This window comes from Carcharodon carcharias, chromosome 3 (assembly GCF_017639515.1).
Source record: "Carcharodon carcharias isolate sCarCar2 chromosome 3, sCarCar2.pri, whole genome shotgun sequence".
Taxonomy (NCBI): domain Eukaryota; kingdom Metazoa; phylum Chordata; class Chondrichthyes; order Lamniformes; family Lamnidae; genus Carcharodon; species Carcharodon carcharias.
Genome location: NC_054469.1, coordinates 38,309,655 through 38,322,575, shown reverse-complemented (window position 1 = coordinate 38,322,575; position 12,921 = coordinate 38,309,655). Strand labels below are relative to the sequence as shown.

The 12,921-nt window shown below is 39.0% G+C and overlaps 1 protein-coding gene across 4 annotated transcripts in view; it reads left to right on the top strand.

Annotated features, from left to right (window-relative positions):
* The window catches only part of dip2ca (disco-interacting protein 2 homolog Ca), a 594,426-nt gene that overhangs the window by 86,893 nt on the left and 494,612 nt on the right, over window positions 1-12,921 (top strand). The gene's annotated exons all lie outside the window — the stretch shown is intronic.

The window sequence follows — 12,921 nt, the reverse complement described above, 5'->3', positions numbered from 1 at the left end:
TGGTGGTGTAGTGTTAACATCTACCGGATGTTAACAAGACAAGAGACCAAAGCTAATGCTTGGGGATATGGGTTCAAATCCCACCATGGCAGCTGGTGAAATTTAATTAATAAAATCTGGAATTGAATGCTGGTCTCAGTAATGATGATCATGAAACTACCATTGATTGTTGTAAAAACCCATCTGGCTCGTTCATGTCCTTTTTAGGGAAGGAAATCTGCCATCCTTACTTGCCGTAGCCTACATGTGACTCCAGACCCAGAGCAGTGTGGTTGACTGTTAACTGCCTTCAGAAACGGCCTAGTAAACTACTAAGTTCAAGGGCAATTTGAGGTGGTCAACAAATGCTAGCCTTGCCAGCAATGCCCACATCCCATCAAAAAATAAAAGAAATGTTAAACTTGAAAAACTTGATTACACCTATGCTATCCATGCCTTTTGGTTTAGGGACCTGAATTGTATTTTTTTTGCAATGAGGAAAGCATGAATGATTTCAGTTGTCTATCCACCTGACCAGTTCCAGACACGGAAGCATCCTTGTGTACTTCTGTGAACAGTGCCATGCAGGCGAATATTAATCAATCAATTATTTCCACTTTATTGTCATATGGAAATTCATTTTGGGTTCATTGTTAGTTTAAATAATTACACATAATGAATATTAACAATAATAGAAATAAAATTACCCTATCACAGAGATCTACCTTTAATTAGAATATGTATTGAAAACTATTCCAATGCATTAGTGGTCAGGAAGGTGTTTTTTTAAAAAATCTAATGTCGCTTGGTAGTACAGAACTTGAGTATTGCTGTTGAGGCTTTGAGACATGCTGACAAAGCTTTTCACCTTGCACTCATCAGGACAAATGCAAGAATGCCAAATTTCAAAGGGAAACGACAATTTATACTGTATGGGAAAAGGGGATGCTGATTGGTTGACAAGTTGACCATGGCGAATGTGCCAGGGAAATATTGTTCCCCATGCTTTTCCTTATTCAAAATAGCTGCAATGTCTGGACATGTTCCTTTTTCCTGCTGAGGGCAGGTTCCTGCATATGAATATGTTGCTTTTTGCAAGTGTAAGTTAGTTCCATTGTGAGCCTGATTGCTAATCTTAAATTATTTGTTAGTGTAATTCTGAGCACACTCAGGGTTGGTTAAGTTTGGTCAGTACTGCCCTATTGCACACTGCTGAAGGGATGTGCTATTTGATATGATCTGCTAGTTGTTGGGACTTAATGGCCTACGTACCTGACATCACACCGGCACCGAAATTTATGTACCATGTTACTCACTTGCATGGTGGGCAGAACATCGTTTTCGCTTGATGGCAGAATCCTGTTAGTGGAAAGCATCACTTGTGTTTCCACTGCATAGTAGCAGTGTAAAATGGCAAGCTTCACCTGTTGCTTAAATTTTTGAGATACTTTACCCTTCCAGGGTAATTTGAGGTAGACTGGAAGAATTACACTAACAACCAATTTGAGATTATCGGTTAGTTCACTTGTAGTTCAATGTAGTTCACTTAACCTTGCTAGAGGCTACTTTTATTCATATGTAGGGACCTGTCCTCAGCAGGCAAAAGGAATATGTCCAGACTCTGCAGCTATTTTGAATAAACAAAAGCATGGGGACAATATCTCCCTGCTGCATTCACCACAACAATGTCTTGAATGATCAGAGCTGACTTGCCAACAAATCAGCACTGCCTTTTCTCATGCAGTATAAATTACTGTTCCCTTTGAAATTTGGCATTTTTGTGTCTGTCCTGATGAGTGCATGATGAAAAACTTCAACAGCATGTCTCTTTTTTCAGTAATACTCAAAAAAAATGTATTAATGGTAGGACCAATTTGCTGTACGCTCATTTAATGATTTCTGTGCTGCTTAGATGTCATTATCTTCAATTTTATCACTTCAATATTCATCTGTTCTTTAGCTGATCATAAGTTATCTTGACATCCTCTTGATTACCAATGATCTAACATGGCATGCTGGCTGCATTTAATAGCCCAGAAAATTTGATAACATTATTGGAAGTGTTTTCCATCACATCAGTGAGCAGTACACACAAGGTTCCCAGACTAACCCACGAGGAACTCCATGAGCCACTGCTCCCTGGATAACATCAGCCATCCTTGAAGCAGACATTCCTTAAAGCCTTATTGTAGCTGAATTCAATCTTCTTACAATGTACAGTTTGTGTTTTCCATCACAATGTGTTTTTGCCATCCTGGATGAGTCAGCTCAGATTGCAATTTAATTTTGTTTGTTCAGTTAAAAGATGAAAGACTGTTCAAACAATGCTGCTCGTCTTGGTACATAAGAATTCAATGAGCAGGTGAAAGGTGTATACAGTGCAATTCCCATATTGCCTGAATTGATTTAGTAAGTTGATTTAAAACTGCTAATGGAAGATCTTGCAATCAACACTCAATCCTTTCTGAAAAATGTGAATCGCTGTTCCACTCAGACAAATACTAAAATATTCAAAGTAGCTCTAAAGAAATTTGCCATCCAGTAAGTGACAAATCATTCTTTCAGATCATAAGACATTTTGCATTTAACCTGGTGGTTATGAATTGTTCTCTAACTTGTGAATCAAAAAGAAATGCATTTCCACCAGTGTTAAACTTAAATTTAAATGATTCGGCAATTTTTAAGGAAAAATTGACTCCAGGGCTTGGTGATTTCGTGGGTTAGAGCATTGTTCTTTTGTCTGAATTGCTAATAACTATATGAAATCCTAGTGAACTGATTTCAGTCTTTGTCTATACTTCAAAAAATGTACTGAATTTATTGTCCCTTTCAGAGGTCCATTGGATCACTTATGTCGCAGATGGAACTGTCACTCTGATATAGGATGTGTGTATTCTTCCAAAATTGGAATTATATTGTTGGGACAGATTAGACAAGAGCTGTCCATACCTAGGTTGGCATTTACTGTATCTGAGCTGGAAGTAGATGATACTAACAGTGTATGGCATCTAGGGTCTTCGCCAAACAATGGAAAAAAAGAGCTATTTAGAACAGTTTTTGAATGTGTTTCATCCCTTTGATTTGAAACAAACTATTGGATCACAGTCCAGCAATTCTTTTAAAAAAAAATCATGATCGCATTGCTATTCATGGGAGCTTGCTGTACTGAAATTGACTGCCAGGTTTCCTACATTTCGACAGTGACTACACTTCAGAAGTAGTTCATCAGCTGTAAAGTGCTTTAAGACGTCCTGATATCATGCAGAGTGCTGTATAAATGCAAGTCTTTCTTTCTGTCACACATGATGCAGTTATTTTCCTTTTTTCTCAATTTGTGTGACCCATATACAAGTAATAGAGAGTGGAGTTAGGGTCAATCTTGTACTGTAAAATGCATTCCAGGGTGCTAAATGTTTCATTAAAGCAGACAATTAAGTCTAGTATGAGGCAAAATGAAAAGCTGAAAATGTTTTGTACCTTAAACAGAAAATGCTTGAAATACATAGTAGGCCAGTAAACGCGAGGAGGGAGAGAGAGAGAGAGAGATTAATTTTTCAGGTGAAGCTAGTGTTCAAATGAATGATTCTTCTCATCAGTCTTTCTATCAGATGTTGACTGATGTTCTGATTTTGTTTCCACACCCACCCAAATCTTACGTGCTGTGCTAATATTGCACTGGAAAGAGTTATAGTCAAATGAAAGCATCAATCAGGTGCAGTCTTATTCTCTGGAGTGAAGTTGAATGGGGGAAAATAATATACTTCACTCTTTCAAGAACTTGACTCAAACTGCAGTGTGAAGAGCTTTTTATTTAACACAGTTCTACTGGAACATCTGTTCATGCAGTGAAATCTATGGATGGATAATATATTGGGCAATAAGCCAATAGTGATAGAAAACCATATCCTTAGCCCTTGGGTAAAACCTTTTCTGCCCGATTCATGCTGGGTTTACTGTGTGCGATGTCTTTGTGATGCATGATGATCACAATTTAAAATATATTTTAACTTATATATGCTTTTGCGGAATCAGAATTGTCAGCCTTGTCCAACTGGGGTATTGCTGGTGTAGAAATATTTGCAATTTAAGCAGCATAACAAATGGTTTGTGCCTAAGTGCATTTGCGTTATTTCAACAAGTATGGCTATATATAAGTTCAGCTGTTAGGAATGACTCTTCATGCCGATTGCATTGCTGACATTAGTTTTTCCAGCCAAGTGAAATAGTATTTACTGTACAAAAGAATTTAGTTTGTTGCCACAACAGCTGTAAACTGCGTGGCATAGTTAGAGGAATAGATAATTGCATTCCAGGTGAACATTCACTCTTGTAAATTGTGTTAAAATGTTTAATGTTACTGAGCAAACTTGTGCTCATTCTAATTAAAGCAAAATACTGCAGATGCTGGAAATCTGAAATAAAAGTTCTGAAGAAGAGTCTTATGGTCCCGAAATGTTAACTGTTTTCCTCTCCACAGATGCTGCCAGACCTGCTGAGTTTTTGTATCATTTCCTGTTTTAATTTTTGCTCATTCTACTCGGTCTTGATTTGAACTAAAGCTGCCCTCTGCAATTTGTCAAATAGTAATGGTAAGGTTTTTCTTGAAGCAGCATTAGGCAGCAGTGCTCGGTTTATCTGTTGAGATGGACTTATTTTTGGTAACGTAGTCGTTGATGCTTTTGTTTTCTAGACTTTTTTTTTGTTTTGGAAGACATGATCACATGGCATATCATTCAAAGCACTTCAAGCCGTCTTGATTTTTTTCGGATTATACTACTTGGCAATAATTTCTGTAACTCCCTGTTTTCCAGGCATCCGCTCCTTCCTATTTGGCAATCCGGTAAAGAGAGATTAAGTAGTCCACCTTCCTTGCAAGTGTTTTGCTTTTAAAATCTCAAAACCCCTCCTTTTGTGCAGAATTTACCTCCGGCATATGATTCAGATTTCCTAAAGGGTTCTTGTATTGTCAATGGGATTCGGGTAAAATATTTTTAAAGTAGTATTAACATGAGGTAAAATATTTTTTTTAAAAAAAAGTCAAACTATGAAGTTGCTTTTATTATGTTGATAACAGAATACAGGGAGTCTGGCTGTCATCTGGATATCGGTACCACCTCTGGGGCCAGAAGCTCTGCGTTCGGGTCCTACCCCGGGGGTTGGCTTTTCCAGAAGGTGCTAAACTGGTGTATGGAATTTGCTGCCTTGTTTGGTGGTTGAGGCAGAAACCCTCAACTCATTGAAAAGGTACCTTGATTGATACCTGAAGTGCCATAACCTGCAAGGCTACGGATCAGGTGCTGGGAGCTGGGATTGGAATGCACGCACGAACATATGTGGGATTAGAAAGGGCGGCTAGTTTTTCAGCCAGTGTAGACATGATGGGCTAAATGGCCTCTTTCTGTGCCCTAACTTTTCTTTTGTTCTGTTACTGTTCCCCGCTGGGCGTGTGTTTTCACTGGTGGGGAGAAGTGGCTAGCCCACCACCTTCCTGCCCACCACCTTCCTGCCCACCTCTGACTGGTTCCCTACAAAATGGTAAGTAGGCGGGTGATGAAATCAACAGCCCGTCTGCCATTTTTATTATTATGCTGCCACACCATAATATGGTTGGTGTGGGCAGGCGGATGGGAGTAGGTTGGTTTTTTTTTAACTAAACTGGTAAAAAGTGGGAAGGAAGGGGTTTGTGTCCTTTGCGAGAGTGGGGAGAAGAGGGCATGCCCTGAGCAAACCCCAACCCCTTGTCAGTTGCTGCCTGCCCACCAAAACCTGGCGGTAACCCCTCCACCACCAACAATTGAAATTCAGCCCAGGGTCTGATGGCCAAGGAAGCTGTGCTCATAATGAGGCTGAACAGGCTGATTAACAACCTGCAAAATCTCTCCAATACACCTATGACAATCGGTAGAGCAGGAGTGACTCCTGGTCAGCCGTGCTTGATGTGGAGTGTTGCCCCTCAAGCTATAGCCTGTGGTTTCCGGCAAGTGACCCGTTCCGGGGAGAACTAAGCTACAGAAACAGACATAAGCATGAGCTTCATCTGCCTCATATGTCTTTAGGCATGGGAAGAGAATTGAGAGAAATTGAATCAATGAATGCCACTCTGTCCCTCCTTTTTCTTCTATTGGTTTCTTCTGGGGTCTTGGTGGGCCAATAGAGTGATAGCCTACATATTGCCTTTAACCTGTGAAAATTTAGATTAGGATACTGAAGTTTATGTCCTTCAAGTCTAAAATGAATAGAATGACACCTCAGTTAAAATAGCAAATTTCATTCAATTGGGTTACGCATTTGTATGAAATTGATCTACATTTTAATATGAGCTGCCTTACATTTAGGGTGTTAAAACCTAGGTTGCCACAGTGGGAATACTGGTACAGTATTGAGAATTATAATGGGCTGGTGATACAATGATGAAAATCCAAGGAGCTTGCTTGAGCTGAAGACATGTTTGCATGCTGTAATTAGTTGGAGAAATATTGTATACATCCTTTGGCATTGTGTGCCTACCAGGTGTTGCTCATGATTGGTCAAGGCCAAAAGCTCTGATTTTCAATTTTACAGAAGAATATCACTGGTTACTGGATCACTAGTAACACAGAACACTGGTTAAGCGTTGGTTACTGGATCAGTGGGAACACAGAACACTGGTTAAAAAGGCTTGAAGACAGAGCTTGAGAAGCATAAATCGATGGCTCTGCTTAGAATCAGAGATCCAGTGTAGAACTCTCCTCATCCATTGTATAGTGAATAAACAAAACACTTATTTGTTAAAAAAAAACTTTGGCACTCTTGTATGTCGATAAATGCTTTGCTTGGTCTGGTTTGGCGCTGTTACTTAGCAGAAAGAATTCAATGACGGAAGTAATTTTACCCTCAACCTCTGATTACATATTGGCTCCAGCAGCCTGCAGTTTTGAATTATTGGCTGAGAGGTAAGACAATTGCAGACCCTTTTGGCATCCATTCTCAAGCCCTTGGCACACAAGCTTTATTGCACGATTTTATTATCTCCACTTCCAATATGCTCTACCAGGCACTAGGAATGAGAATCAAAATCATAATAAAGATTGGTTATGGTGTCAAAGATTTTGTGACCTGTGTCTTAAGTGTAGTTAAATGTGCTACTTTTGTTTGAGTGTTAGGTTTAAAATATATTAAGTAAACCAAAAAAGGCACATCCTTCTACTTGAGTTTGACTTGGCTTTTTCCATTTTACATCTCTCCCTGAAGATGGAAACTTGTGCTGTTGTACAATACAATGGGTGGAAGTGGCCTTATTGTATCTTGTCTTTGTGACTGTTTTGCTTAAAGCTTAGACAGTGGGGTAGGGGAGGTGGGGAGAAATGATCTCCAATTTTCAGCCAGATATGATCCTATATCAATTTAATAGCCACTAGTGCACGCAAGCTTTTGTCACACGCTATTAACTTTCCAGTCTAATGATCGGTGACACCAATTATGGATTCTAGTGCCAGCAAACTGGGATTGGGTAACACGCAGAGTCATGTACATACTTAAGTGAAAATACTCAGTTTATCAATTTTTATCAAGCTGAAAAACAAGCAGAAAATAAAATAATTTGAAGAACCGTCCAATGGCTTAGATAGCATGTGTACCATTTAATGTGCTATATACAGAGGCAAGAGGCTTGAATACCATTCCCTACCAGGGGCCAGGAACGGAGGTGGGCAGGTGTGGAATTACTTGCCACTGGTGTGGCTGCATCCAGTGGCAGGGAAGGCAGAATTTTCCCTGTGTGTTTCTGAACCTTCTGTCAGGATTCAATGGAGGTCAGATGCCCGCACATTCTTGGAGGGCCCAAGCAATGGCCATACGATGGGCTCACCATCCAATGAAGGATGGCGGGCAGGCTCTCTAAGCCAGAGGGCCAATGAGAAGCATTTCAACTTGAAAGCTGCAGGGCGATGCCATGACAAGTAGATGAGGGAGGGGGCAATTCAAAATGGAGTCGTCCTCTCCAACTTTTTGCATTTGAAATGAAAGAAGTGGTCGTTTCAGCTGGGCCACTACTGTGTTTTTGGGGGGGGTGGGGGGGGGGCTCCTCTAAAAGGCGGCCTGTGGATGCTGCTGCAGTCAGGAAACCTGGAGGCCAATTGGAAAATCCCACTTGATCTCTATTAGGAGGCCTTATTAGGCCTTTAACTGGGGCAATTGGCTACCTGCCATGTGTGGCTCTGCTGCTTCCCTGTCCTGTATCCAGGAAAATTGTCTGAGGGCTGGATGCAGCCACACCAGTGGCAAGTAATTCCACACCTGCCCACCTCCGTTCCCGGCCCCTGGTAGGGAATGGTATTCAAGCCTCTTGCCTCTGTATATAGCACATTAAATGGTACACATGCTATCTAAGCCATTGGACGGTTCTTCAAATTATTTTATTTTCTGCTTGTTTTTCAGCTTGATAAAAATTGATAAACTGAGTATTTTCACCTAAGGAAGTACGTGAAAGGAAAGACTTGCATTCGTGGAAAGAAAGAGGCTTGAATTTATTTAGCACCTTTCACAACCTCTGTCCCAAAGCTCTTCACATTCACATTGGAAATGTGGTGACTGTTAAAGATGTAGGTACACAAGTACCCATGGACTATTTTTTTCCCCCTATCTGGACCAGTTTCTTGCAAACATCTTTTTGACTTCTGCAATTTCTTTTCATGTTTGAACATTGAGTGGCTTCAGGAGGTTACACCCACCTGTGTTTTCTTTCTGCTTCTTGTTCTTTCTTGCCAGGAGACAACACAGCCTCTGTCCAGCATTTCCCTAATTTGTAACCGTCAGTTTTGGTCCTCATGCTGCACCATTCTACCAACTGTGGACAACATGCCTCTGATGTTTTGGATATTAAGTGACTTGACTGAAACCTTGAGCCTGGGCATTTTAAGCTAGAGTTAGTTTTGCCTTTTGATAAGTTTTTGCTTATCTTTTGTTTTTAGTCTTGATTTTTTTCTGCAGTATGAATCTTTAACTGTGACCATTGAATCTCTATTTTTCACTGCTGTCTGGTTACTTATTTTCTATTAAATACGTTAAGGGAAGCAGTCAAACACTAATCATTCTGCGTTATACAAGAATCACTTGAGGATAACTAAGATAAGAAACAAAAGAAAATAACAGTGAAATTTGAATTGTAGAAGTGGTATGGAAATATCAAATAAATGCAAATAGGTTCTTGAAAGGAAGGAATAAAAACAGAATATTCTGGAAATGCTCAGCAGGTCAGGCAGCACCTATACTGAGAGAGAACAGTTAACGTTTTGGGTCAATGAGTGGGTTAGAAATTTTGGAGAAACAGGCTTGTTAAATGCTTCACCTAAGTCACCTTCATCTAAGCAGCTCACATCTGCTGCTAAAGCCGTTTTTTTTTTTAACCTTGAGATTTGAGGTTACCCAAAACTTTGCTCCTCATGTCCTAAATCATATTTTACCCATCACCTTTGTGCTTGCTGGCCGAAATTGGCTCCTGGCTACCTCTCATCTCCTGCAGCTGCTCAATCCCTGAGATAACTGTGCACCCTTGAATTTAACCACAGCAGCATTGGTGGCTGTGGCTTCAGCTGCCAAGGTCCGAAGCTCTGGAATTCTCTCCCTCAACTTCTCCACCTTTCTACTTCGCTACCTCTTTTCCTCAAAATGCTCCTTAAAACATATTTTCTTGACTAAGGTTTTGGCCATCTGCCCTAATATCCCCTCAGGTAGATCAGTGTCAAATTTCACTTTATAATCATCTATAAAGTGCCATGAGATGTCTTATTATGGTAAAAATGCTATATCAGTACAAGTTGTGGCTGTAGTACTATAGTGGCAGTTATAGTAGTTGATCATGGACAAGTGCCAGATTCATTAATTTTGACTTGAGATTCTGTGACAGCAGTCATAAAGCAAGAGTTAGTGAAGAAATTTGAGGAATTGAAGTGTCTTTTTGACACCTGGGCCTTATGGAATTTTTTTTTCACATTTGGGATGTGGTCATGCTGACAAAGCCAACATTTATGCCCATCCCTAGTTGTCATTGAGAAAGTGGTGCCCATGTGGTGAAGGAATTACTTTTCACAAAGGGTCGTGAATCTGTGGAATTCACTACCTCAGAGTGCGGTGGATGCCAGGACGCTGAATAAATTTAAGGAGGAGATAGACAGATTTTTAATTAGTAGGGTTGAAGGGTTATGGGGAGAGGGCAAGAAATTGGAGTTGAGGCCAAAATGAGATCAGCCATGTTCGTAATGAAAGGCGGGGCAGGCTCAAGAGGCTGAGTTGCCTGCTCCTGCTCTTGGTTTTTATGTTCTAACTCCCTACCCAACAACATTATCTTTCACAATTAGGTTTTCTTTTTCTGGAAACTCTCAGTTTAGCCCAAGCTAGGCAATTCTTCCAGCCTTGTTTTAACTCCCAATGAATTTGGTCTTTTCAGTCCAAGCCCACGCTTCTGCCTGCATTCCTGCACAGTGAACCATTGAGACTTTTTTGGCCTCTAACTGCCCCTTCTCTCCTTGATTCAGATAGATGCCAGAAGAGGTCTCATGACCCCCTTCATTTCACTTTAAATTTAAAAACACATTCCAAAATACAATTTTTAGACATAATTGTAAATGAACAGATTTACTTGGGTTTTGAGAGGACATTTGATAAAATTTGATTTATGAGGCTAACTAAGATGGAACCAAATGAAATTTGTGGCATGTTACCAAATTATATTGAAACCAATTTAGAAATAGAGTATATGTTGAAGAAAGTTCAGTCTACAGGACAAGAAATTATGGAGTTCTGCAAAAATGAGTTTTGAGACATTTAACTTTTCACTTTATTCGTAAATGATATGAAGGAGGATATTTATTATCTTATATTGTAAAGTTTGGTGTTGATACCCAACATTGTGGTGAGGTGATTTGTATAAAGAAGACTGGTAACATTCAAAAGAATTTGAATATGCACATAAAAATACAGACCTTGATTACATTGTGAAAGTATGCTCATTAGCAAAACTTGAAAGATCTTTTGGATTTGGGTTGGTTACTGATTATTTGCTGACATATTCTGAATGAAGCTGTTATGCCTAATCAGGTAGCAACGTGCATCTCAAGGTTATTTGATTACAAGTCCAAGCAAGGCTTTTGGTGCATCTTTGGACATCCTGGCTGGGTATCTGTGTGTGTTAGCTTGTGATTTTTTCTTCCATTCGCAGTAATGAACAGAAAACTGAGGGCTGGCAAAAAAAGTGGGAAAACCTGTCTCCAACCTTCAAATGTACATTGATATGTTACAGAATGTTCGGAAAAGACAGCAGCATAATTCAGGGATTTAGAGATTTAAGTCACGGAGAGATTTGTGAAGCTGAACTTGAGAAGGATAGATAATGGAGATGTGAGTAAGCAACTTCAGAAAATTCAAAATAGAAGGTTACTCTTTCTGTACAGAAAGTATAAGAGGAGAGGATGGTCAAGTCTGCTTCTGTTTTTTTAAAAATTAGTTCATCTTTGTTGAGTTTGAGAGACTTTTGTCTGTGCTCCCATAAAGGATTAAATCAATTTTTCAAATTATATTTTCATTTGCCTCTTTTATAGTTCTTAATATGTGAAACGTCCTGGCTTATGATCAGTCAATACTTAATACTAAGTGCTGTACAATTTCAGCGAGGCTTAGGCAAATGATTTTTTTAGCCAAATTATTTTGTTATAATCTCCTTTTCCTTAAAGAATTAACATTTATGTGACACCTTTTCATATCTATCAAGCGCTCCAAATTTTGAAATGCAGCTCCCATCCTGAAAGGTGAAAAAAAGTTAAAAAGGGTTTCAAAACATGTAAGTTCTTCATAGAAAGAAATCTTAAATTTTTTTTCTGAACTAGGAATATTTAAAGGTCTGTGAATGCTTTAGTACTTGACTTTATATGTGACTACTCTCACTGAAGGATTTTCAATAGTTCACACAAATGCAGTAACTGTAATTTAGGCAGTGTCCTGTGCTTGCTTAACATCTTAGCTGAAGGACAGCATCTCTGACCATGTAGCACTCCCTGGGTACTGTGTATTGCACTTCCATGTCAGCCTAGATTATGTGCTCAAATTGTAGGATTTAAACCTACAGTCTTCTAATCCAGAGGCAAGAATACTACCAGATTAACCAAGTTTAGAAACAAGTGTAATTTTGAAGTTGGGCCCAATATGATCAAATTAATGTATAAAAATATTTGTCCTTTGACAAACCGTGAGCACTTCCTATTGTTATGGCTTGACGTTTAAATGTAAGATGATGCGTTAATTTCTAAGTAATCATAATTACCATTATTATGCACCATGTGGTATTGCCTGCAGAGATTTTGTGTATAATGAAAATTTTTTTTTTATATAGTTCAACCTTTAAAAAGGTTCAACTAGTTTGGAAGAAATTTTGTGATTGTCAGAGTTTCTGTACATGGCTTATAAAAACACTGATAATGCCATGTTTGATCCCTTATGCAACTGAATGCACAATAAATCTGTTCATGTTGTGGTTAAACCTCACTCAATTACATTTCAGTCCATCTATCTCTTCTGTGCTGAATATATACTTTTCAAACTCCCTCAATCACTAAAAGTCTCCATAATGAAAATCACCACACAACATGCAGTATTTCCTATGGGGATTATTGTAATGACATTTGTGACAGTGATTCTGTGTGCTCTTAGAAATCTCAATGGCCATATATTTCTTGGAGAGTAACAACAAAATTTTAATTCCCAAATGAAATTAATTCTGTATATCCATAATTGAGTTTCCATAAATGAAGTTTCTTAATTGAGTCCTTTTAAAAAGGACTTGCTAAACCATTGCATTCTCCAGTAAGAAAGAAATAAGTAACACTGCTTTCTCATCCTCATGATGTTCCAAGATGGTTCAGTGCCAATGAATTACTTTTTAAGTGTAATCATTGTGTTCTGTAGCTAACAATC